Genomic DNA, 24,085 nt, shown 5'->3' with positions numbered 1-24,085 from the left:
AGGTGTCTCCATTGTTTTTTTTAAATGTGAATAGTACTACTATGAACTTTCACATTACTTTTTTCGTGTGTGGCCATATACTTCTATTTTGGGGAATAAGGGTAGATATTGTGGAGTAGATTTGTTTGTCGTATGGTAAATACATGTTTAACGTTTTAGGAAACTCCAGTCTACTTTCCAAAGTGCAAAACTGCATTTAATATAAGGTTTCTTTTGTTGATAGTTTTTACGGAAGTTGTGTTTTCTTAATATGTATTGGTGTTAAGTAATTAAACGTAACTAGAGTCAAGTGAGTCACTTTTCTCAAACTTGTAAATTGAGATGCGAGAGTCACTGTTTTATTTTATTATTATTATTATTATTATTATTATTTTTGCCAAGCAAATCAAAGCAAAACAAAACCCAAGAGCAAGAACATAAAAAGGTTTATTTAGCTATAAGTGGGCAAACTTGAAAACCAGAGTCTGTTTTTATTCAATAAATCTGACAACTGTTATATGGAAACATACCTTGTTTGTATCTTATATATCCTTTAAATTGCATTTTGAATATTTTTATATTATTCACACTGTGCATTTGAATTATACTGTTGAATTGTAATAATTTTAGATAAAGGGGATACATGATTATATAATCTAATTTATATTAAATTTTAATTATCTGTGATGGAGAAAAATCATTACTTCTAGTTCATATAACCAAGTGCTAAATGGTATCGGTTTCCTAAATTACAAGTAATAATTCATAGGAGATGCTCAAAAACATAACAGCATTTTATTGGTAGAATAAGTTTCAGTTTGTGAAACTAGACAATTTTATTATTGCCACTTAAAAGGTCTTTCTTTTCAGTTTAAATCATTGTAGCATAAAGTCACTTTTGAACATCCAATATACGACTTGGGCTGGGCTTGGCAACAAGATGAAAATGATTAACTCCAAACTGCAAAGGAACACTTCTTGGTTAGTTCCGCAAAATAGTACAATTCATTATCAGCACTGCGTCTATATGGGTATACATATGAGCATACATATGAGAAAGAACCATTCATGTTTTCCAGGTTTTGAAGTCTCTTAATTACATGAAAGTAAAAGCATTGTCAGAGAAAGGCATGTGAAAATCTTCCTGAATAAAATTGCTGCTTTGGTTTGAGAATCTATTCTCTTAAATCATGCTAGTTGCAGAGGGTGTGCATTTCATTTCTTATAGTCTTAGTACACATGGTATGAGACAAAAAGGGTTGAAGATAAACATCAGGCACAAGAAACTAAAAAAGAAGAAAAGGAAATGGTTTCTTTGTTTCAGTTCTTGGACTTCTCCCTTGAAAGCGCGTTCTGTAATGGGAAGGGGAGAGGCAGGTAGGAGGTGAAGGAGTGTGACGCCCAGTCACTCGTGGTGGTGAACAATGAGGCCAGGATTAGCTGGGTCCCAGCTTCCATCCTGAGGTGCAGGAGACTAGGAAGCATCTCTGCACTGAGTCAGTTGAAGTCTTGGCTCCGGTGTTCCTGAGAATGTTTTGTATTTGTTCTTTTGTTCTACTTGTCTTCCTTGTTCCCTTCCTGAGCAATACAAGTAACACAAACAATAGGGTTTTTGAAATCTGTGCTTCCATTAGACACTCATGTTTCTCTTTCCAGCCAAAGAACAAATTTCTCCATCTTCAAAATGCTGCAAGGCGAGTTAGCCACTTAAAGCAATGAAATCACCACCGTTCAAAGTGGAGCTCACTTGTTTAAAAAAAATTAATGTCTATACATTATGTAAAGCTAGTCCTTTGCTATTTTTAAAGGCAGTAATCCAGAGTTGAGATGAAAATAAACATGGCTCAGTGACTGGCAAGTAATTTTACAAAAGAAAAAAGGAGGTTTATGAGGTTGAGGTGATCGTCTATTCATAACTATTTCTGACATTTCTTTGTCATCCCAATATTATGTTGGTTGTCCCTTGTGTTCTCACCATATCCTTGTTTACACCTATAGGTTTTTTGCTTTGTTTTATTTTTTTGTTTTTTGGGGGTTTTTGGGTTTTTTTGTTTTTTTCAGACAGAGCTCAAGCGGGGGAGGGGAAAGGGCAAGAGCAGAGAGAGAAAATCTTAAGCAGGCGCCTCACTCATCACAGAGCCTGATGAGGGGCTTGATCCCAGGACCCTGAGATCATGACCTGAGCAGAAATCAAGAGTCAGACGCTTAACCAACGTTGCCACCTGGGCGTCCCTACACTTGTATCTTATTTATAACACCCATATCATTTTGAACAGTCTCAACTCCACCGGAGTTACAAAGAAGCTAGTTTTATTATTTCTCAAATGACCACCTTCGAATGGTTTTCCCTTCCAATAACGGGTGAATTCACGGCTGTCTGATCTCTTTCAGGCATTACGAAAAGATCAATCCTGTGAAGTTTAAAATTATAACCTCATATCCAGGGTAACACTCCCTTCTTTCCCGTCCAGGTTAGACCAATAATTAAAGTCAGGGGTGGAGCTTATCTGCTACTTAACTCCTCCTCTGACCGTTTAAAAAAATTTTATTCAAATTCAACTTAGTTAACATATAATGTGTTATTAGTTTCAGGGGGCACCATTTGGTTTTGTGTTGAAATAGTCAGGAGGGATTTGACATAAGGAGTTAGTTCTGTTCCTTTAATGGCTACTGTGGCCAACTGCTGTCAGTCCTTGCTCTTCTCTGGCAATCTTTAAGTGGTCAGAGATACCATCTGGGTGGCAAAGTACCCAAATGATTGCACGTACTTGGGTTTACATGTAGACTCTTCAGGAGCCTCATTACATAGCGTTCTGACCTGAGAATCTATTCTTGCTTGAAATCTTCTGAAGGCGCCTCAGCTCCTCCTTGAGGAATCTCCCACCCCCATCCCACAACCTCCAGATGCCTGGGTCTCTCTGTCCAGTTGCTAGGCTTCTTAGGTGAGATATCAGCATGCTGATTTAAGCCCAGCTGCTCCAGACCATAGGAAAGGCATGGATTCTCGCTAATCCGCTTCTGAGGCAATGAGCGTAGCACCATGCAGTATTCTACTTACCTACCCTATTTCAGTTGCTGATGACTGACTTCTGCCTCGCTGCCCTGAAGTGGCTTTGAGGACAAGAGATGGAGGGCATCGTGGTCCTTTGTGAATTTTCAGAACCTAGTTTAGTGCCTGGTTCGTTAAATAACTGTGAAATTTGTGAGTACGTGAATTAACAATGCATTTTTTATAATGAAAAATCATGGGATATTGATAATGTTATAAAGAAACATATAAAATATAATCATTTAGTTGAAGTATATTAGCCAACTCTTGTACTACTACATATTTTTAAAATTCCACATATGAAATCCTATGAGAGTTCAGATGAATTCAGCATTATTTGTGGCATCTTTATAATCCATTTATAATACTCATCACATTCTGGGAAAAGCTAAGTTGTGGAGTCTGTGTGATAGACAGACTTTGGGACAACTCAGCCAACCAACCACTTCATTTAAAATATTTCAAGGTAGATAGAAGTAGCCCAATAGCTTTGGAGAAACAGATTGTCCCCGGCATTCAGATGAGTAACATTTCTCTGGGCCAGTCCCTCCACAGACCACATTCCATTTCATCTCCTTAATTCCCTGACCATAGTTCCACACACCTGGGCCTTCAGGGCCGCCTGTCGGGTTTTGTTGTGTGTGTGTTTGTTTCAACTAGGCAAGGACATATGGAAAACTGACAGTAGTAGCAGTTTCTCTTCTGATCAGTAACAATGATTTTTTATTATAGTAATTCTTAACCGTATCTGTTTACTCTGATTTTTAATAAACATAAAAGTAAAACTGCATTTCCTAAATTAGCATTTTTGTTTACCTTTATATAAGTTTTCCTTAACCATCACTAAATTTCACTCTCCACCCCCAAATTGTCTCTTAATAAAAAAAAAAAAATACAGACAACCCTCTTTGTTAACAAAGCATTTTAGAAGCCACTCTCAAACATCGATGGAGACAGACTAGGGCCTCACGGGATCTGTGGCGCAGTAATAGAGATGATGTGTCATCCAGTGCCGGCTTCATCACTTCCTAACGAGGGACCCAAGACAGAACTCAAACTCTTTGCTTCTCAGCTTCCTCACCAATAAAGTGAAGAAAATACTATAACTTACCACATGGGTTCATTAAACAGAGCCAAGAACGAAACTAATATATCAACAGGTGAAAAGTTGACATTTTACCAAAGGTGTGTGTGTGCTTTAAGCTCTCAGTGCTCAAAACCTCTTTTAACATGAGGAACGTCAGCTTTAATTTCATGACCTAGGTTGTTTCTAGATTAAAAGTCTGATGCATAAAGAGTGGTTTGCTGACAGATATGCCTCCTCTGCTCAGTGCAAACTGTGAATGTGGGAAGTACTTGGAGGGACCTGGCCTGGCTAGGGCTTCCGAAGGCTACTCCTGCACGTCCTCCGCTTGGTGAGTTTCCTTCGGAGAAAAGCTTTTACAGTACTTTTCACTTGAAGATGTGCTATGAGCTTTACTAAAACTCTGAAAAGTTGTCAAACCGGGGATTACTGTCCCCATTTTACAGATAAGGAAAATGAAGCTCAGAGAGGTTAACTGAAGTGCATAAGGTCACATCGCTATTTAACAGCAAAGTTAGGATTAGAACCCCACTCCTGATCTTCAACCCCATATTCTATCCGCTCTGTGTTGGCAGAGAGCCCGAAAGGTTATCTCATCACAACAGAAAGAAAGTTAATTCAGCTGCACATTGATTAACCTAAAGGGGAATCCTATCAGTGTTGGTGGAGAGCCAGGAGAAGCACTTTTCTTTCTGCACTGATGTTTTTTCCGGGACAGCACGGTCTCTCCCATCTGGATCCAGATCAGAATTCCAAATACCAGAACACGCTAAATCACTCTTTCCTCTCTGTAGTTGCGTCTGTCTATTTGGGGGAGGAGGGGCTTATGTAGGCTGTTACAATTTCTCGCGGGCAGCTTGGCGTTCACTCTGTTCTACCGATTGTCGTGGTCATGCCCAGCATCTTTCTCGATCTGTGATGGTGGATGATGGATCTAATAAAAGACTAAATATTCACATGATCCAAAATGAAAGTGTGAAGGCAGCTTAGAATTTCTGTTAGGTCAATTACCACTCAGGAGCATATTTCTGCAGCAAGACTTCCTCCTTTGAGTGGAATACTGGCTCACATTCAGGAAATAGCATTTTAAGTGTGGCCTTCTGACTTGAACTGAGAGCTTGTTTTGCTTAAAACCCAAGGGAATCAAGATGTAGTTAAAACCAGGAGGGTCGGATTTTATGATTACTAGAAGAGTATGAAATACGTCTGTTACTTTCATTTTCATAATGAATAAATAGTCATAATTTAAAGCCATATATCTGTTGCAATTTCGTTTTGTGTTGCTGTGATGCCCTTTTGATTTTTTTTCATGTTCCGCTTTTCTCTGTGAAGAGAAAAGGCCAAGTATTCATTTTATATTAATTGGAACGCATGTGCTACTTTTAGCATAAATACTTATATTTTTTATTATAATCAATTTTTTCTCATTAAATCTGAAACAAGCCCACCTTACAATTCTATTTCTAACGCACTAGTCTGCTCTTGCACATTCATGAACTTATTTGGTTTTCACAACATCCTATGAAATATAACTTTGTGAAAGACATTGTTTGCCATTGCAAACCCATATATGAAAATCTGACTTTTTGCTTTAGGGAAAATTTTATTTTTGTCTTGAGTGTTATATAGTCTGTAAATGTGAGAACAACTGGAATAGTCCTTTTATTCATAACTTCCTAACTTCAGATGGTTTTCCAGAAACGCTTACACTGTCAAAGTTTAGATAAATTCTAGGTAAAATTTCCAATACTTTTATTTAGGAGACAGTTGGAGCAACTTCATATTTTTATCAGTTTCCTGGGATATTACTCATTTTTAATCGGAAGAGATTATCCCTTATATTTTCCGATTATCCAAAGTAGGTTCAAGTTCTATTTTCATTTGGAAAAGATCTATTTAACAACCTTGTTTTTCAGATTGATTTTAGGTAAATAATAAAGAAAAATGAAATAATTCTGCAATCTAACCTGTCTCTTTAAGATGTGCAACAAGGGCTAGGAGCAAAGAATCTGCAATATTCTTTATAATTTCATGGGGTCTTCTGAGGAAATGTGCCAATTTTATGGGGACTCACAGGGAAAAATTTTGATTTCATGTGGATTCGAGTGAAAAGGTAAATTTCATGGGATTTCTAAAAATGGCTGGATTTCTCAGGATCCATGAAATCTATGACAGCCATGGAGAAAATGCACCGCTCTTGTCATGGAGTAAATTTTAGTGCAGTTCGGCAAAACTTTATTTCTTATACACCTGCTATGTGTACATTACACATTTTGAGGATTTTTTTTTTTTGCCATTTACCTTTTTATAGACACGTGTGGATACTGAGGGTGGTACCTCGTATACCTACAACAATGTGGCTACCTCGTGGGCTGCTTAGAGCACTTGCTGTGTGGTTACTAACGCACACGTGACTCGTGGTCACTTCTGTTGGTGTCAAGATCAGGATGGCGGTGCTTCGAGTTTTAGTGATCCTAGGAAGGGGATGGAGAAGCCTCTCCCTCCTGTTGCCAGAGCCTTCACAGGGTCCTAAAATATTAGGTCTAGAGGAGACCTTGGTCATCATCCTGTATAGTGGATCTCCAAGGGTGTTCCGAAGTCAAAACATCTGCAACAGAGTCTGCTGGGGAACTTGTTAAAAATGCATACTCCCTGGCCTCAGCCCAGACCAGCTGACCCAGATTCTCAGAAGGTATAGAGTTTGAGAATCCGCCTTTTAAACTCAACTCCCTGGGTAATTCTGATCCTACAGCTTTGTCCAGGTTAAGAGCCATTGTTCAAATCTAATTTCCTTCCCAATTCAGAACTGTCTACTACATCGTCTCTCATGACTTCTAGCTCTTCCTTAAGACACCTCCTTGCAGCAGGGTTGAGACCCAGTGAGCTTCATTAGCTGGACTTGGGGCTGGGACCGGGGCTGGGTCAAGGGGAAGAAAGGATGTTGAAGCCCAACCCTGGGAGCTTGTGCCTATCGTGGCACAGGGAATACGACAGTTATCGTAACTGACTGATTCAGGTGTGTTGTGTTGGTGGCAAGCAATGTTCCCTTGATGCAGTTGTTGTTTTTCTGAAATGGTGAACAAATATTGACAAAATCCCAAAGAAAACAAAATTTTACATCTATTTGTATGGTACCTGCCTTCATGCAACATTCAGTATATACTAAAACGGTAAAAAGCACTTTGTTTTAATATATAAAATCGTGTTAGATTCTAATTCAGATAATTAGGAAGAGGTTTTTCACGTACTTGAATGTCCAATGGGACAGTAGAAAGTCATTGGGTCCAGGAACCATCTCCCTTATTCAGGACTGCAGGCACAGCAAAATCTCCATCACCCCTGTCCTTTTGTCTTCTAAATGCCTCCAGATTATCATGACAACAAAAACTTCCCAAAGTTTCCAAAATGCTTCCTGGGGTGGTAGGCATTTTGAGAATCATTTTCACTGGTTTTCCTACTTTTCAGCCACATCATATACAGATCTTTCTAAAATGGAAACTTGCTCATGTAATTCTCTTGAAATCTTTTGACGTTTCGTCATTCCTTTCGGGGTAAAGTGCAACATCTTAGTTTAGCATGCAGAAATCACCATGGTCTGCTCATTCTCATTTCTCTGGTTTCATCACCCATGACTACAGGCATCTTGCACTGCTCAAATACTGTGGTACTTTATGCCTCCACGTCGTCAGATGTGCATTCTGTTTTTCCTAAAATATGATCTCTTTTCACTACGCATCCAAGGTTCAAGGATCACATTTTTGGTAAGGCCTCTTGGACAGCCAGCTTTGATTACCTTGCCTCTCTCCCCTGCGCTCTCATAGCAGTAACCTAGGCTCACATTATACTGTGTTATTGGTTTATTCAACTTCTTAAAATAAGAAGTTTCATGTTTTTCTATAAAATATTTATATTTCTTAGCATGGCCTACAAAACAGTCTTTCAAGATATGCTCCCACATATCCATCTAGCCTCATCAATCATGATCTTCCACCAGCACTTAGTATTTCAGCCATATCTAAAACTTGCTTTACCATTCTTAGAATTTACCCTGCAGCCTCTCCTCTTGAACGTGCTGGAAAAGACATTTCTATTGTTGTCACCTCTGTAACTCTTGCTATTCTGTAAGACTCAGCTGAGATTGTCATCAAATTCATTGAGAATCTGTTAGAGGTAGTCTATAATGCTTGGTACGGCGGTTGTAGAAGTGTGGAGATGTGGTCTATATTTATAGGGAGTTAGTAATCCAGTTATAAATCTTCCCTCTCTACTAAGGCAGGATTAAGAGCCCTTCTTTCATCCAATGTCTCGTACAGAACTTATTCTGAGTACTTCATTATGGGCTGTAAGCTTCTTGAGGAAGGCCAAGGAGCCGTCTTTATTTTGGGGTGGCACAGTGCTTGGCTCAGAGTAGGCACTTAACAAGTAGATGAAAACTTGGATGTTTACTAATTATCAAGACAGTCAGTACAGTTTTTATTAAAAAGTTCTTGAGTGGCAATTTTGAGGACACCTCTTCCATATTTCGAGTCCTGGTCATAATTAAGGACGGTATTTTGACATAGGTCCTCACGTAGTTGTCTAGCAAGTTTTCCTTTCCTTCTTCATTTCTCATTAGAGTTTTCCTTCTTGATAGTAGTTCTGGAGCTCCGACCTCTCTAACTCCCTATAAAGGATATGTTGGGGAAAGGAGGTTGACATTTGTATGAATCACCTTGTATGGATTCTGAGTGCAAATGATGGGGTCAGGTGTATGTTCACCCCCAAAATTAAATAGCCAAAAGGAAATGCTACTTCCTGAAACCCTTTTCTTTCTAGTTGCCAAAAACTTAAAAAGAAAACGGAATGGCAGGTCTGAATCCTAAAGACTACATTTTCTTAGTCCTTCATGGAATGTTTCATTTTCTAGCTAGACAACCACTGATTTTGTTTTTCTTTACATGCCTTTTTCTTTACAGGCTTCTGCTAAATATGAAATAAACTTATAAACTTTGGGAAAAAAAAGATCTCTGTGTTTAAAATTTTAATTTCCAGAGCACAAGACTATAAGACAAGCAGATGCCCCTTTCCCCAAATAACATAAATTGAAAAATGGAATTTCTTATATTTTGTTATTCTACTTATTTGGAATGAAATGAAAAAATTAAGGGCCTTTCTAGTATAACAAATGACACTGGGAAAAATTACAGAACTTTTCATCATGGACTCAGAGGTAACTTTCAAAAACGAGAAACTAACATCTTTTATGTAGAAATATACTGACTGTATATTTAAAAAGTATCACTTAAAACAGTTGTTTTTTAAGCATAAAAGTCCAATAAAACTAAAAATATTAGAAGCTATAAGATGTTTACATAATGGTTTTAAGACAATCTTATCAAATTCCCTTCTAGTAAACATTTTTATTTTTGTCTCTGAATTATAAACTCATAAATTTACTAGGTATGTTACTTTTATAGTAAAAAGCAAGAAAGAAAATTACATGTATGAGAGATTCACAGGCGTGGGAGACACCATGACTTAAGAAAATCCTCGAATAATTTAGGTTGAGGATTGAGCCCATCCTCACTGCCCCCTGGTCTAGACCACCACTCAGAGATCCAGGAGGAGCTGACCCCTGGTCTGGACTTGACTTTCTTCCAGCCGTGTGCCTGGCAAAGAAACTTCAGTTCTCTGAGCCCAGATTTCCTCATCTGTATAAAAGAGAATTTCACTTCACAGGGTTGTTGTTATATAGAAACAACAAAATATACTGTATATGAAAAAAATATTCAAATGAGCTATAAGATAATGTAGAATAGTAAAATATTATTGTGAATGTCTCTTCCTTTAATGTAACCTCTAATCCTAATTTTGTCCTTCACAAAGATAGAAATTGCCCAGATATACTTGGTTTAGGGAAACCCACTAAAGCCTTTTAAAAAAATCTTTCAGGATGCATTAACATTGATCCTACTGGATACATTCTTAAGCCACCACCATGGTGTCATCAATGCTTTGGGTGCTTGCGGAGTAAGTGATTTTCACAAATCAAGCCCTTGAATTTCAACAGGCAAGCTACGTGGAGAGAGAAGTATTTAAAATAGAAGATTTAAAATAAATTTCTTTAGTAAGAAAGAGTCCAACATTATTTTGCTGGCTACAAGCATATTTTAAATGAAATAATTTCAACAAAAAATAAACAGGTTAGCAGTACTTAGCTCTATTTCCCTTCTAAAAGGGCCATGATATGATTTTTAAGAAAATACAGATTTCGTACAGCTTCATAGTTCGGTGATGGTATTGTTCTCCTTCCCTGTATAATTACATCCATTTTATTTTTTCCTCTTAGAATCAGAGTTTCAGTTTTTGCTAGCTCCTGGTACAGATTTCACAACTGAATTCTGGGAGTATCAACCTGGGCAATCAAAGGAGCTCATTCAGGGCCTCCCACCCCCTTGAGACATGAGCAGAACACAGGCTAAATTCAGGGTTAGGGGGTTAATGAAAACTCCTGCACTTACCTTCTATCCATCGAGTAAAGCATTTAAGATCCAATGGACGATGGATGTCCTTGCAGCATCCATCCCTTAAATTTGGTAAGAAAAGAAGAACTGCTCATATCTTTAGCTTGTAGGAGGAGATATAAGATAAAATGCAAGAAGAACTTTGGTATAAAGAGGAGCCGAAAACACGATTTGTCCCTAGGGAATGTCAGCTCTCCTCTGTCTGACTCTCTTTTCACTCACACAAAAAAATACTGAGAAATTTCAAAGTCACTGGGTTAAAAGAAAACTTTAAAACAGCCAGGGTACCTACAAAGCAAGCCCTATTCTGCCCTGAGTTATGTAGAGAGCAGCTTGGATCTTCACATATCTAATACAGTGTCAGAGCCCAGCCAGTCCCCAGATTGTCATGAATCTTGTATGAAGGCTAAGTGTGGCTTCGGTCCACTGCCATTTGGGGGTAGGAATCAGAGCCCCTTTTTATTAGAGTCCCTAGATCCCCAAATCCCTAGACATTGCTGAATAAACATTTGAAATCTTCATTTAAAAAGCAAATGATAAAATTATATTTTCATTGTTGAATTCTTTATCAAAAATTAGCTAGAAGTATTTTGTTGTTATTGTTTTTCCTATTAAGACAGAGAGAAAGTTAATGGACTTTCATGTCCCAAGACTCCTTGGATACGTTGCTACATAATTTAACTGAATTTCCCCCAAAGTCCTAGTGATTAGGTATCATAAGTGCAATTTCAGGTGGAGAAGGACATGCCCAGGAAGGTTAGGTGACATATTGAGTTACACCGCATTTAATATGTAGTAGACCCAAAATTTATAATCAATTTTGTCTGATTCCAAAGCCCCTGCTTTTTCTACCAACTCCTATGCCTCATACAAAGGAAAGAAATTGAAGTACCTGACCCAGCCAGGGAACTGTGGAGCTGTACGTTTCGGCTCCCTGGCTTCCGAGCAACTCTTCCATGAAATGGTGATAACGCTACCACATTACATTTCAGGGTTGTCAAAAATAGAGAATACTGGTAAATTTTTAATTAGGACCAGCACAAAACTTAGTATCTCTGTGTCTTGCCTAGTCACAATTCTGAAACTTCTGTAAACACTCTCTCTGAAAAGATTTCTCCTACCCTCCATCCATGCGTGGCTCAGAGTTAGCAGTTTCTTACTGAGACACATAGTTTACTACCTCACTTGCCTCATGGCAGTATGAAATAGGGGTAGTTAAATTGTTTTAGAGAAGAGGGAGAGAATACTAGGACAGCCAGTCAATCCTACATTCTCCTGGATTAAAAATGAGTGAGGAACCTTGGTAATATGAGTGCATTGTAACTTCTAATTAAACAAACCTTCTCATAACAGAGATCGGAAATGAAAAGAATCATTTTGCACATGCCTCAACTCCACTTCGTGGTTCCCAGTTGGCTTGAATCAAATGAATTTTAATCCTTTGTTTGCCACTGGCAGCAAAGTAAACCATTATCTGGCTGGAAGCAAAAGGTAGGCACTTCTGTAGCAGAGAGCTAATTTATATATTTATTTGGTAATATTTACTCAACCTTATAACAGAGGACTGTGTTTGGGGCTTCAAAAAGTTTCTAAAGAAATGCAGCAAAACATATACCATCCACGATTTTCCTGTCACTGTCAGCTAGTTCTTTAATAATCTTCCTTTGCCTTTTTTTTTTCTTTCTTTCTTTTTTTTTTTTTTTTTTTTACCAGATTTTAAACTCTGTGAGGGCACAGAGTTATTTATTCACACAACTTGTCAGTTTCAAGGCTTTTGCTCCATGGCAGGCATTGTTCTAGGTACCGGATGGTAACAGCAGAAAACTAAACCAAGAACTTTTGATAAAGTAGCTAGTATTGTAATGTGTGTGGGGGGGGCGGTGGTGTTGAGAGAGTGTTTATGTGTATTTATGTGTATATGGCAGAAGGGAAACAGATAATAATAATAATAATAAAAAGTAAAATTTATCAGGTGCCTTAAATGGATGCCTGTGATGCCAGGTGCCACAAAGAGAAATAAAACCAGGGTAAGAAGTTCAAGAGAGGTTGAGGGGAATGACAATTCCTATCTTCTACGGAATAGTCGAAGGAGACTCTGAGAGTTTGTTTTTTGAGCAGAGACCTGAATAAAGTGAAGGCATGAGCCCCGCAGTCGTCTGAGTAAGCACATTCCCAGCAGAGGGAACAGTAGAGACGGTGGCCCCGGAGCAGGAGCATGTCTGACATTTTTCAGCAATAGCAAAGAGGCCCTTGTGGCTGGAAGAGAGGAATGAGGAAGCGGTAGGACATGCAGTATAGGGCCCTATAGGCAGGGCCCTGGAGGCCGTGGCAAAGATTCGAGATTCTACTTTGGATAAAATGGGAAGCATTACTGGGTTTTGAGCAAAGGGAGCTTGCTCTGACTGCCGTGTTCCGGACAGACCAGGAGACCAAGCATGGAACTTCTTTATGTTCATTTCCTGCCACTGGATAAACTTATGGGGTTGTAGAGGGACTGAGCGAGACAACACACATAAAAAGCTGTGAAGTGAGTCAGTACACCCGAGGACCCCAGAACTTGGCAGTTCTCAGCGTGTTAGCTGGAGAGCCAGTAGGACTAAGAGATTCGGAGATGAGCTCGGCCACGTCACTGTTTTCGGTTTGATCCCAGCTCCACATCTTGTGTAGTTTTGGAAAAGTTACTTAAGTCCTGCATCCCTTGAATTTCTCATCATAAAGAGGGAGTAATACTAGTGTCTCCTTCATAGATTCATTGTGAAGATTGAAATGAGTTCGTGTCGGTAAAATACTTAGAGCACTGCCTTGCACCCAGTGAACACTCGCAACAAGTTTCCAGCATCACTGCATGACATTTATACTTGACAAAATTGTTCTGCGGGCTCCGTCTGTCTCACAAGAGTCACGTAGGAAATTGTATAAGTATTGTTATTCCCATTCTGTAGATAAGGACATTGAGGGTCTGAAAAGCGAAGTGATTTGCTCAAGATGACCCAGCCGGAAAGCAGTGGAGCTGGGACTGAGCCCGTTTCTGCCAGCCCCAGGTACTCTAGTCTTTATGTGAGGCTGCACTTGAATATTTGCATGTGTCTGAGAGGAACTCTCATGGTCAGGCCCCCTAACTCTAAAGTGGTTGTTCCTCTTTTATCATAGCCCTTAAAATCTTTGTAAAATGAATGCATATATGCATTAATAAAAGAAATGACATGAGAGAGGAAGGACCTTTTCAAAAGGAGACAACAAATTTAGGTTGCAAGAACATGAAACATGGATTTAGGAGACTGGATACCAATCAGTTGGTGACACATTGTATAATTCTGAGAAAATTGCCTAACATCTTGAGTCCTTGGTTTCTTCATATGCTAAATGAAATCTCAGTATATTCTCATATCTGCTGGCTAGATCTGTGAAAATATATGCCAAGATAAAGATGGAAACATTTAGGAAAAAATGCTACATATACCACATGTGTTGCTACTATTAAACTTCTCTAAGAAAATTCAGATCTAGACACCTCTAAAATACCTTCTGGGGTTGGTTAGTAAGCATTTGCTCAAAAACTTGAATTCTTTGCACTTTTCTGGGGGGAGGGTAAGTGTAGATTTAAAAACTTTTTTCTAGTGGTTTAAATTCTTGGGGATTTTTCCAGCTAGCTTAGAGAACGTTGTCCAGTCCCACCTTCTCAACTTTTTATAGTAGAAGAAATCACCTTGAATTCTTTTCCAACCATTGGTACCCTGGGAACTTAAACATCCCACAACCACAGTTAACAAAACTATTTATTGATTTCACTAAATAATTACTGAGTATCTATTTGTACCACGTACTCAACTAGGTGAGACCAAAAAGATAAGATATCTTGCCTGACCTCATGGAACTCAGAATCTAACAGCAAATACTGTGTTGCAAACCACACAGAGACATGAGCTGTAATACAGACTTTCGCAAAGGGCTTTGGGAAGATCATTCAAAGTATGCCTAACTCTGGCTGGGGAGTATCACGGAAGATGCGCCACAAATGGTGTTTAAATTGAACCTATGCACAGGTTTCTCCAGGTAAATAATTGTAGCGGGAGAAAAGGTATTCCAGCAAAGAAGGATCTTTACAGTGTCATCGAGACTCAAGAGAGTGTATTGTCCTCAAGGACGTGTTAAAGACTCAGGGAAGATTGGATGGAGCGCACGATGGATGAGATTGAATATGGAAGCTGAGTTTAGAGAACTTTTTTCTGGTGTTGATACAGTAAACAGTCTGGTTTAAGCGGGACAGTATGTGATCAGATTTGATTTATCCCAGACTTTGCTAATGGATGGATTGGAGAGCAGCAGGACTAGAGTCCGAGATAGCAGTGAGGAAGCTGTCTTGATAGGTCAAGTGAAATATAATTCAAGTAGGTAGGAGCTAAGGCTAGGAAACTGAGGTGGAAACTAAATCTAAAAAAATGTTTGAGGGGCCCCTGGGTGGCTGAGCTGCCTTTGGCTCAGGTCACAATCCCAGAGTCCTGGGATCAGGCCCTGACTCAATCTCCCTACTCAGTGGGGAGTCTGTTTCTCCCTCTGCACCCCCCTCCCTGCTTGTGCCTGTTTCTCTCTCTCTCTCTCAAATAAACAAATAAATAAAATCTTAAAAAGGTAAAAAAAATTTTAAAAATGTTTGGAGTAGAATGTGTAGAAGTGTTGACCCATTGGATATGGATGTCGAAAAATGAAGAACCTAGAATTCTTTCTCCATTTATGAGTTTTCGTCAGTAGAGGCAAATAGAAAGAGGAAGGGGGTTTAGCAGATGGGCAGAGGGGGTGACGTTCAGCGAGTTACGGGGATACACGTAATAAGCCTGGGGTTATGTGAGAGACAGTCAGACAACGTCTTGTAGACAGTTTCATATGAGGTTTTAGAACTCAAGCAAAGGTCTGGAATGGAAATAAAAGATTTTGGAGGTTTGGACTATGGGTGATAAGTGGGATTTAGAGATCAGAGAAGGAAGCTCAGGGGGAAATAGAAGAGGGAAAAGAAACAAAGAACAATGAGATGATCTTAGAAGCACCAACTTGAAGGAGTACTAGAGCCAGAGAAATGAAGAAAACAAGAAGGAGCAAACAGAGGTGGAAGGACAGTGAAGAGGCATTGACATTTTTGAAGCTAAAGAAAGAAAGTGTGTGAAGGAGAACGTAAACTCTCCAAGAACACCCCAGACTAAAAGTGTTCATTGAGTTTGGTTACTAGGAGGCCATGAGTGACCTTTGCCAAAGCAAGTTTAGTGTAATTTTGAGGCCAGAAGCCAAATCCTAGAGGCTGGGAAGGTAATGAGTGCTGGGGGCCATGCAGAAGGAGAGCCCATGAATTTGTGCCTTTTTTTTTGGTCCAGAGAAAATTTTCTTGATAGAGAAATTGGATTGTAACTAAAGGGAATGCTTTTGAGGAAAGTATTGGAACATATTTATGGGTGGAAGGGAAAGAATGAGACTAACATTTTAGAAGAGAATTTTAACACAGCAAGATCTCACACATGCTTGAGAGTTGAATTAGTTGGAGAGGAGAAAGATTCCAATGAGGCCAGCCTTCCACCCTACAGAGGCATGGAGGTGACTCAAGCAGCCACTGTGGTGGGCCTGTTCTCTGGGATTTTATACTTTTTAATGTTCAGGGAGAGTGCAATTTAGGACATACATCCTCATAGAGAAGAATAAGTATTGGTTTGCCCTGGACTATGAGACATCTGGGAATCAAAATACTTCATAACAGTAATCAGAGGGGCAGGGGGTGGGGGAGTGGGATAGGCTGGTGATGGGTAGTAAGGAGGGCACGTATCGCATGGTGCACTGGGTGTTATATGCAACTAATGAATCATCGAAATTTACATAAAAAAATAAAAATAAAAAATTTATTAAAAAAAACAAAAATACTTCATAACGGTGATCAAATTATGGTAAAACCATGGTTTGTATGGGTTGCTTTTTGAATTTTTACCCTCTCTCCAGAGGCTAAGAGCTAGTCAGGTGACTGGAGAAAAGTCAGAGGCTCTACGGTACCCACCAGTTTAGATGAGTTCTCAAAATTATCTGGTATTTATCAAGACTGAACTGGAGTTCCAGACCTGGAGGTTCGCCCAACTGCACATCCTATCTGGTTTATGCTCTTTCTGATAGGCAAGTAACTCAGGACCAGACGGTACGGATACCAGGCCATACGCATATTGATAATATTGTAAACTTGCCATCAAGCTGACTAAGCCAAATTAAGCATATTAGAAATGAAAAGTTTAGATGGAAGCTGATGTTTTCAGGGTTCCAGGGTGTGGCTCTGCCAGATCAGCGTGCTAACCTAATGAGGGGGACGAACTCACACTTCAGGAAGGAAAGCAGCCGTGTTGTCCTGACGAACCCACCAATCCCTCCATGCAGGTTCTGTGCCTTTAGAGCACCTCCCACCCCCCACTCACCCCCCCAAAAGCACTCGTCCGACTCGTCGTAAAAATATCCTCAGGGTTTGGATGTTGCCCTTCTGATATCGGTAGCCTTTTCTGTGGACCGTAGTCATTACTCTGCAAATACATTGCTGCTGAATTCCCTTTAATGCACAGTGCTTTGTTCCTTTCTGTTGATGTCCTCCGTTGCTTTTGAGCCATTTCCTGTCTCTCCCTTCTCAGTATTTATCAGTGTTTAAGACACCTCAATAATTATTCCTTCTCATCTCTTCCTTTCTGATGAACATAAAGCTAATCCCCCCCCTTTCTTCATAGTTAAAAACATTAATACCACATCATTTTGTTGCCGTTTCTGGACTTTTCCGAGTCTTTGATATTTTGTCTTGTAATAATATACTTGAAACCTTGCACAGTATTTCAATGGCCTATCATACTGTGATTAGTGTCCTTTGCTGGTTTTCATCAGATTTCTAGTTTTATCTCACTCTCTGTTTTAGATGATATTGAAGCAATGATTTCTAATTTCTGCTTCCTTTTCGTTCTAGATCTCTCTCTTGGTCCATATAAACTGTCTTGGTCTGTTCGGGCTGCTATGACAAAAATAGAATAGACTGACTGACTAGCTTAAACAATAAATAGTTACTTCTCACAGTTCTGGAGGCTGAGAAGCCCAAGAGCTGGCTTCCTGGTTCATAGTCTTCTGGCTGCGTCCTCATATGGCAGAAGGGACAAGGAAGCTCTGTGGGGTCTCTTCTATTATGGCACTCACCCCAGTCTGACAGCTCCACCTTCATGATCTAATCAGACCCCAGAGGCCCCCACCTCCTAATACCATAACACTGGGGGTTAGGATTTCAATGTATGAATTTGGGGGCCACACTTTAATCCAGAACATATACTTAACAGCTTGTGAGCATTTGGGGCATGAGCTTTTACATGCATTTACTTCTCTGTCTGTATTAACATGTTCTCAGGGTGGACACATGCCTAAACCATTCGTCTCCCCACTTGTAGAATGCTTGAACAGTCAATTGTTCCCGACTCCGTGAAAAGCCGATAGACCATATGTACTCCATTTGTTTTTCTTTTACATGGCCATCTTCCTCCCTTAGGTCCCAGCCTGTAAATAAAAAATAAACAAACAAACAAATAAATACATAAATGAAAGAGGGATTCACGTATCCAAGTATAGGATGTCAGAGAAAATGCCAAACTCTTCTAAAGAGAATTTATGGCTGGAGTCCATTAGATCGATATTTTTTCAAAGTGAAATGTTGTCTCTTTTAATCCATTCCTCTTTACCCACGAAGCTTAGAGATACCATCTACTCTTGTTTCTTCTACCCTCAATTTCTTGTCATCTAAGCCCACACCTAGCTGCAGAGCTAGATTGCGGGGCAGATCTCTCACTGTGCCAGATGGCAACCTGGCATAGTTAGGGTTCTCTGAGTTCCTCTATCCTTCCATCCCACTGACCTTACCGTACACTGAGAGACTTAGACTTGGCCGAAGGCTAAGGAACTGACCTGGCTGGAGGAGAATCCCCATGTTTTCATTGCCTGTACGCAGCACTTAACCCCCAAACAGACTTACTTCCCATTAGAAGTAACATGTATCACACTCACCTTTCTGTCTAGGAAAGGAAGTTTTATGTGGGGCTTTTCCGTTTGCACATTTGATAAAACCAAACTCCCTGAGAGACAGTACCATTTTGCCTTTGTCTCATTTGGGTGAGACAGGGAAGGAAAGAGGTCCAACAAAGGAATATTCTGGGAAGAAAGTCTATTCCCTAATAGTTCCAGTTTATATATAGAGCCTCAAGAACCTCATGCATTTTAAAAAGGATCTAATTTGGAAGTATGTACACATTTTATCTTCCAGAGATGTGGTGGCGTCTTTATGCAAAAACTCAAATAAGAGGATACTTTTAGGGCAGTAGCTGTAGTGATTTACCGAAATTATGTCTCTCATACTGCAGCAAGCCTCCACAACAAGAAGGGATGAAGTGGCCACATGAGGACTCTGGCAGAGGCAGCAATCTGCCCATTTAGCCAAGGGGACAGTGAAGGGTTGGTAGTGTTAACTCACAAGATACAGAGACATTGGAGTAGTTGAGGGAAGTTTTTCACCGCTGCCCAAAGAAATTCTAAGAAGCCCATTGTGGGAAGAGAGGAGGAGCCCTTCCTATGTAAGACAGGTCTGTAGAAGTGGAAAGGGACAAAAGAGGAGATGACACAAGCAGCAGTCTGTCCAGGATGCCAAGATACAGCATCTGGAGATCCTCCTGGGTTAGAGTCCAGGCTGTTGTGGCAGTCCTTGCATGGGATGGTGGCTAACGTAGCAGCAACAGCTACTCCTATGAAAGAGGATGGTAAAGGAGCTGAACTATGGTCTTTACCCATTCATCTGCCCTTAACTCTTTCCTGGGAAATACTGCTACTTGTGTAGTTCTGAAGAGAAACTTGTTTAGGTCAATTTAACAAACACTCATCTGGCCCGCTCTATATATCCAACGCTTTGCTAGATGCTGGAAATACGGAGGCACGGTACACAGTTCTGCCTTCAAGGTGTATTTTAGGATGTTTTGCTCATGTGAGGAGATCATTGTTTTTTGTGAGGTGATGTAGAAGCCCTCACACAAATGGTCCCTGACTAATTAAAACGACAAGTTTATACGAGTTGCTGGTGAGGTGCCATGCCTTCTATTTCCTGTCCAAAATGGTGATTGCATGTAATAGAATATATTCAACCTGGTTAAACCGTTAGAGAAACTTGAGACCACAGGCATGCATATTCTGCCTCTTGAACTCGTTTTCTCTTTAAAGAATATATAACTGCCTGCCGGGGCGTAGTACAAGAATGAAGACTAAAGCTGTTCAATTCAGGGTTTTCAAATGATTCACTTATGCCCAGGAAGCTTCAAGTTCAAAGGGTATGGAGACAAAACAATTAGAATTACAGTGGCATAAACAAAGCGTCAAGTTTGTGACAAAAACTGATGGAAATAAAAGTCATAGCTAAAGTGAAAATCTCGCTTTAGAAAATACTGAAATATCTAATGTTTCTGACCATTCTCCCCTATTTCTACTACAGTGAAAGTTTTTTTTTGGTGTATTTTGCTTCCCCCCCCCCCACCCCCAAAGAGAAAAGAACATACTCAAGGACATAGAATCCTCTATTGGAGCCAGGTTGGAGCTCAGATATTTTTGGCTCCTAATTCTCTACTGAGTCCATTAGACAGTGTCTCCTCTTAGTTCTATTATTTGATTTTCTGTTTCCTGTGTGTTTACATACTCAAAGTGATAAAATACATTTTTGTTCTTATGTTACTAATGCAGTAGATGTATTTTTCAATTTTGCTGAACTACAACACTCTTAACATGGCAAATAACTGCTTTCAACAAAATGTTTTCAAGGCATGCCTTGAAATGGGAGTTAAAAATAGGAATGCAAATGCTAATAACAGTATTGATAAAAGAAACTCTGGCTTCAAAAGTGAGAAATTCAATTAGAAAAAAAAAAGCAAAACTATTTGAGGAAAATACAATGTATGAAAATACTAATGGAAAATTCAGTTCCATGGCATTATTACAAATTAGGTAAAAGTTTTCCACAACATAGCTCCTTGCAGGTCAGCTAAAATAATAAGAATGGGTTCTGGGACTGGCAATTCTCATCAACTCTCTGGAGGTCACATCTTGGAACTTAGATAAGTTTGATATTTGTAAACAGTGAAAAAACAGGATGACTTAGTCAAGCATTTACCCACTGGACCCAGCCTGATAGCTTAATCTTTGAACACTCATACCAATCCTTAAACTTTATCTGCCTGCATCTCAAAGAGGTTAAATTAATGCCTCATTGACTATGTATTTTAAGATCATCTGACACACAAGTGCTTAGGTACTTAGATAAACGTTTATTATATGAAAGTACTGTGTTTTTTTTTTTTAAATATGGTCTTCCCCAAAGGAACTTCAAGCACTCATAGATTGCTCATCATTAATTTTCACAGCATCTTTGTGATGGAGCAAAAATCATTCTGCTCACGGTTATCATCAACATTTTTTAGATAATAAATACTTAAGATACTCTGTAAAACTTAAGAAAGCTGCTGTGTCCATTTTCATGGAGGCTACAACCTAGGAAAACCTGATAAGATCAGCCTCACAGATGTCAAAACCATTTAGTAATAAAGAATTAAATGCCCTCCAGAGCGAGAGATTCTGTGTTCTCCTTCTTTCATCATTTTCAGTTAATAACTGAAATCTTAATATTTTATGTTTTGATGTAAAGCTGCTTACTCTGATCTTTTTTCAATGAACATGAAGTTCAGTCCTTCACTAAACTTTGTGAAAAGGACCTGAAGTCTTTTTCCTGAACACCTTGAGTGAGTGGGAAATTGGCATATGAGATAGGAGTTTTAATATAGCCTGATCATTTGCCCGTAGTTGGGGTGGGGATGGTCCAGATAAAGACTAGCCTTTTAAATACATGTGGCTATGTGGAATTACTTTTTGTGCTACCTATAAATAGTACATATTTATATTAAAAAGAGAGTTGGTGAGGACTAGCTCTTAGGCCAGGCTTTTAAAAAATATATATTTTGGAACACTAGTTACATAAGATGCCCTTGAAATAAAAGGCCAGTAAGTTTGATAAACTCTTCATTATTATTCCCTTTTAGATAGTAACCATATAGAATCATATACTAAAGATTCCGAGACATCTTAACTTTGTAAAAACTGCCTGAACTTATTTTAATGCCAAATCATTTTTTCATGTAGCATCCATAAGGAGCAAACGTTGGGAAAATAACTTGAATTCATTTCATCTGAGTATTTAACAAGTTTGGTGCATTCCCTCTATATGAGGGAACGATAGGGGGGATGTATGTGTAAGCCATGGAAATTGAACTCAACAAGATCACAATCTAGAAGAGATATTGTATGGTGTTTTTAATGTAAAAACAACAACAACTTAGAAGTCTGTATAAAATTGGAAATGCTAAGTTTCAAATGACTAAAACAGGCAAGAACATGTCTTAGAAGTTAAGAGGGAGGTGTAGTACAGACAGCAGGATTTTATGGAAGGTTGGTGCCACCAATTGAATGTTTGCGTTCCCCTAAATATATATGTTGAAACCTAATCTCCAGTACATTGGTACTTGGAGGTGGGGACTTTGGGAGGCGACTAGATCATAAGGGCAGAGCACTCATGAATGCCACTGGTACACGTATAAAAGACCCTAGAGCACCCTGGACTCTCCCACTGTGTGGGACACAAAGATAAGACAGTCATCTATGAACCAGGCCCTTATCAGACACTTAATCTGCTACCATCTTGATCTTGGACTTTCTAGCCTCCAGAATCATAAAAGATAGATAATATTTTGTTATTTGTAAGCCACCCAGTCTTGGTGGTTTTTAAGGCCATTAAGGCAGCCCTGATGGACTAAGAGAATTGGCTCCAAGAGAACAGAACAAAACAGTCAGATTTTGTGGGGCGCAGTGTGGGGGAAGAGTGGGAAAATGAACATGATATTCCATCTTACAAGGATGAGCAAAGAACACCTGGCTGACTGTATGCACTCTTAGTAATGACAGGTTAAGGAAAACAGGCTTTCTTCCCCAGTCGCTAGGCTTGGATGTACCAGCAGATCCTCAGACTTCACCTCATAGACTCCAGTGTGGCTGCTGCCACGGCGGTTGCTTACCGTAGAAAGGCAGCCTCAGGCTCTGTTCATTTCCTTTCAGATTCCTCACTTCTCCGTCCAGGCCACCCACCAGATCTGCAGCACTGGAGCAGGAATACATACCATATATCTAAATACTTAAAATAGCAAAGTTGGAAAACTAACTAAATATAACATGTTCTATCTTCCTACGTCGACAAATATGCCTTCTTAGGTCAAAGCTGCAAGACCAGGTTCACATTTAGAATTCTTGTGGTAGGCAGACTTCTAAATACTTCTATCATACACTGAATTATGTCCCTCCCCCAATTCATATGTTGAAGTCTTAGCCCCCCAGTACCTCAGAATGTGACTCTATTTGGAGATGGTGTCTTTAAAGAGATAATTAAGTTTAAAGTGATGTCATTAGAGTGGGCCCTGATCCAATATGATTGGCATCCTTATAAGAAAAAAAAAATAGGACACAGGCATGTACAAAGAGAAGAAGATGGGAAGACACAGGGAGAGGTCGACCATCTAGAAGGCAGTGAAGAGGTCTCTAAACAAACCAGTCCTGCTGACATCTCGACCTAAAATTTCGAGTCTCCAGAACTGCAAGAAAATAAATTTCTGTTGCTTAAGCCACCCAGTCTGTGGGACTTTGCTCTGGAAGCCCTAGCAAACTAGTTAATACAGCTCCCAAACATGTGCATCCCTAATCCCCAGAACATGTAACTATGATGAGATATTGCTTGTTAGGTAATTTTGCATGGCACAGCTGACCTTAAAATAGGACTCTTATTCTGGATTTTCTTGGTGGGCCAAAGTAATCATATGAACCATTAAAGGCACAGAGCTTTTCTATATGCTAGCAAAAGAGAAAGTCAGGAACATGAAGACTCCATGAACCTTTGCTGGTCTGAAGATGGAGGGGCCACATGAGCAGAAATGCAGGTGGCCTTCAGAAGATGAGAGAATGGCCCCTGGATGATGGTTACAAGGGACTCAGTCCCACAAATATAGGGAACTGAATTCTGCCAAAACCTAGCTGAGCCTGGAAGCAGATTCTTCCCCAAATCCTCCATGGTACTCTAGTCCGGACGGCACCATAACTTTGGCCTTATGAGAACCTAAGCAGAGAACTCATCTGAGCCCATTTGGATTTCTGACCTACAGAACTGTGAGATAATAAATTAGTGGTGTTTGAAGTTGGTAAATTTATGGTAATTTGTTTATGCAGCAATAGAAAACTACTACCACACCCTTAGAGTTTATCTCAGAAAAAGACAGTAGGGGGCCTACAGCCCATACATACCCCTTCTCTTTCTACCCTTAACCCCATCCTTCACTATGACCTCTGAGACACTTAACCACA

The 24,085-nt window shown here is 39.5% G+C and overlaps 1 protein-coding gene across 16 annotated transcripts in view; it reads left to right on the top strand.

The window, feature by feature from the left end:
- CXXC4 (CXXC finger protein 4) overlaps window positions 1-24,085 on the top strand; it is a 420,398-nt gene that overhangs the window by 129,061 nt on the left and 267,252 nt on the right. The window lies entirely within an intron of this gene.

This window comes from Ursus arctos, unplaced genomic scaffold, assembly GCF_023065955.2.
Source record: "Ursus arctos isolate Adak ecotype North America unplaced genomic scaffold, UrsArc2.0 scaffold_11, whole genome shotgun sequence".
NCBI classification, from domain to species: domain Eukaryota; kingdom Metazoa; phylum Chordata; class Mammalia; order Carnivora; family Ursidae; genus Ursus; species Ursus arctos.
Note: the sequence above shows the minus strand (reverse complement) of the source record. Positions and strands in the feature narration are given on the sequence as shown.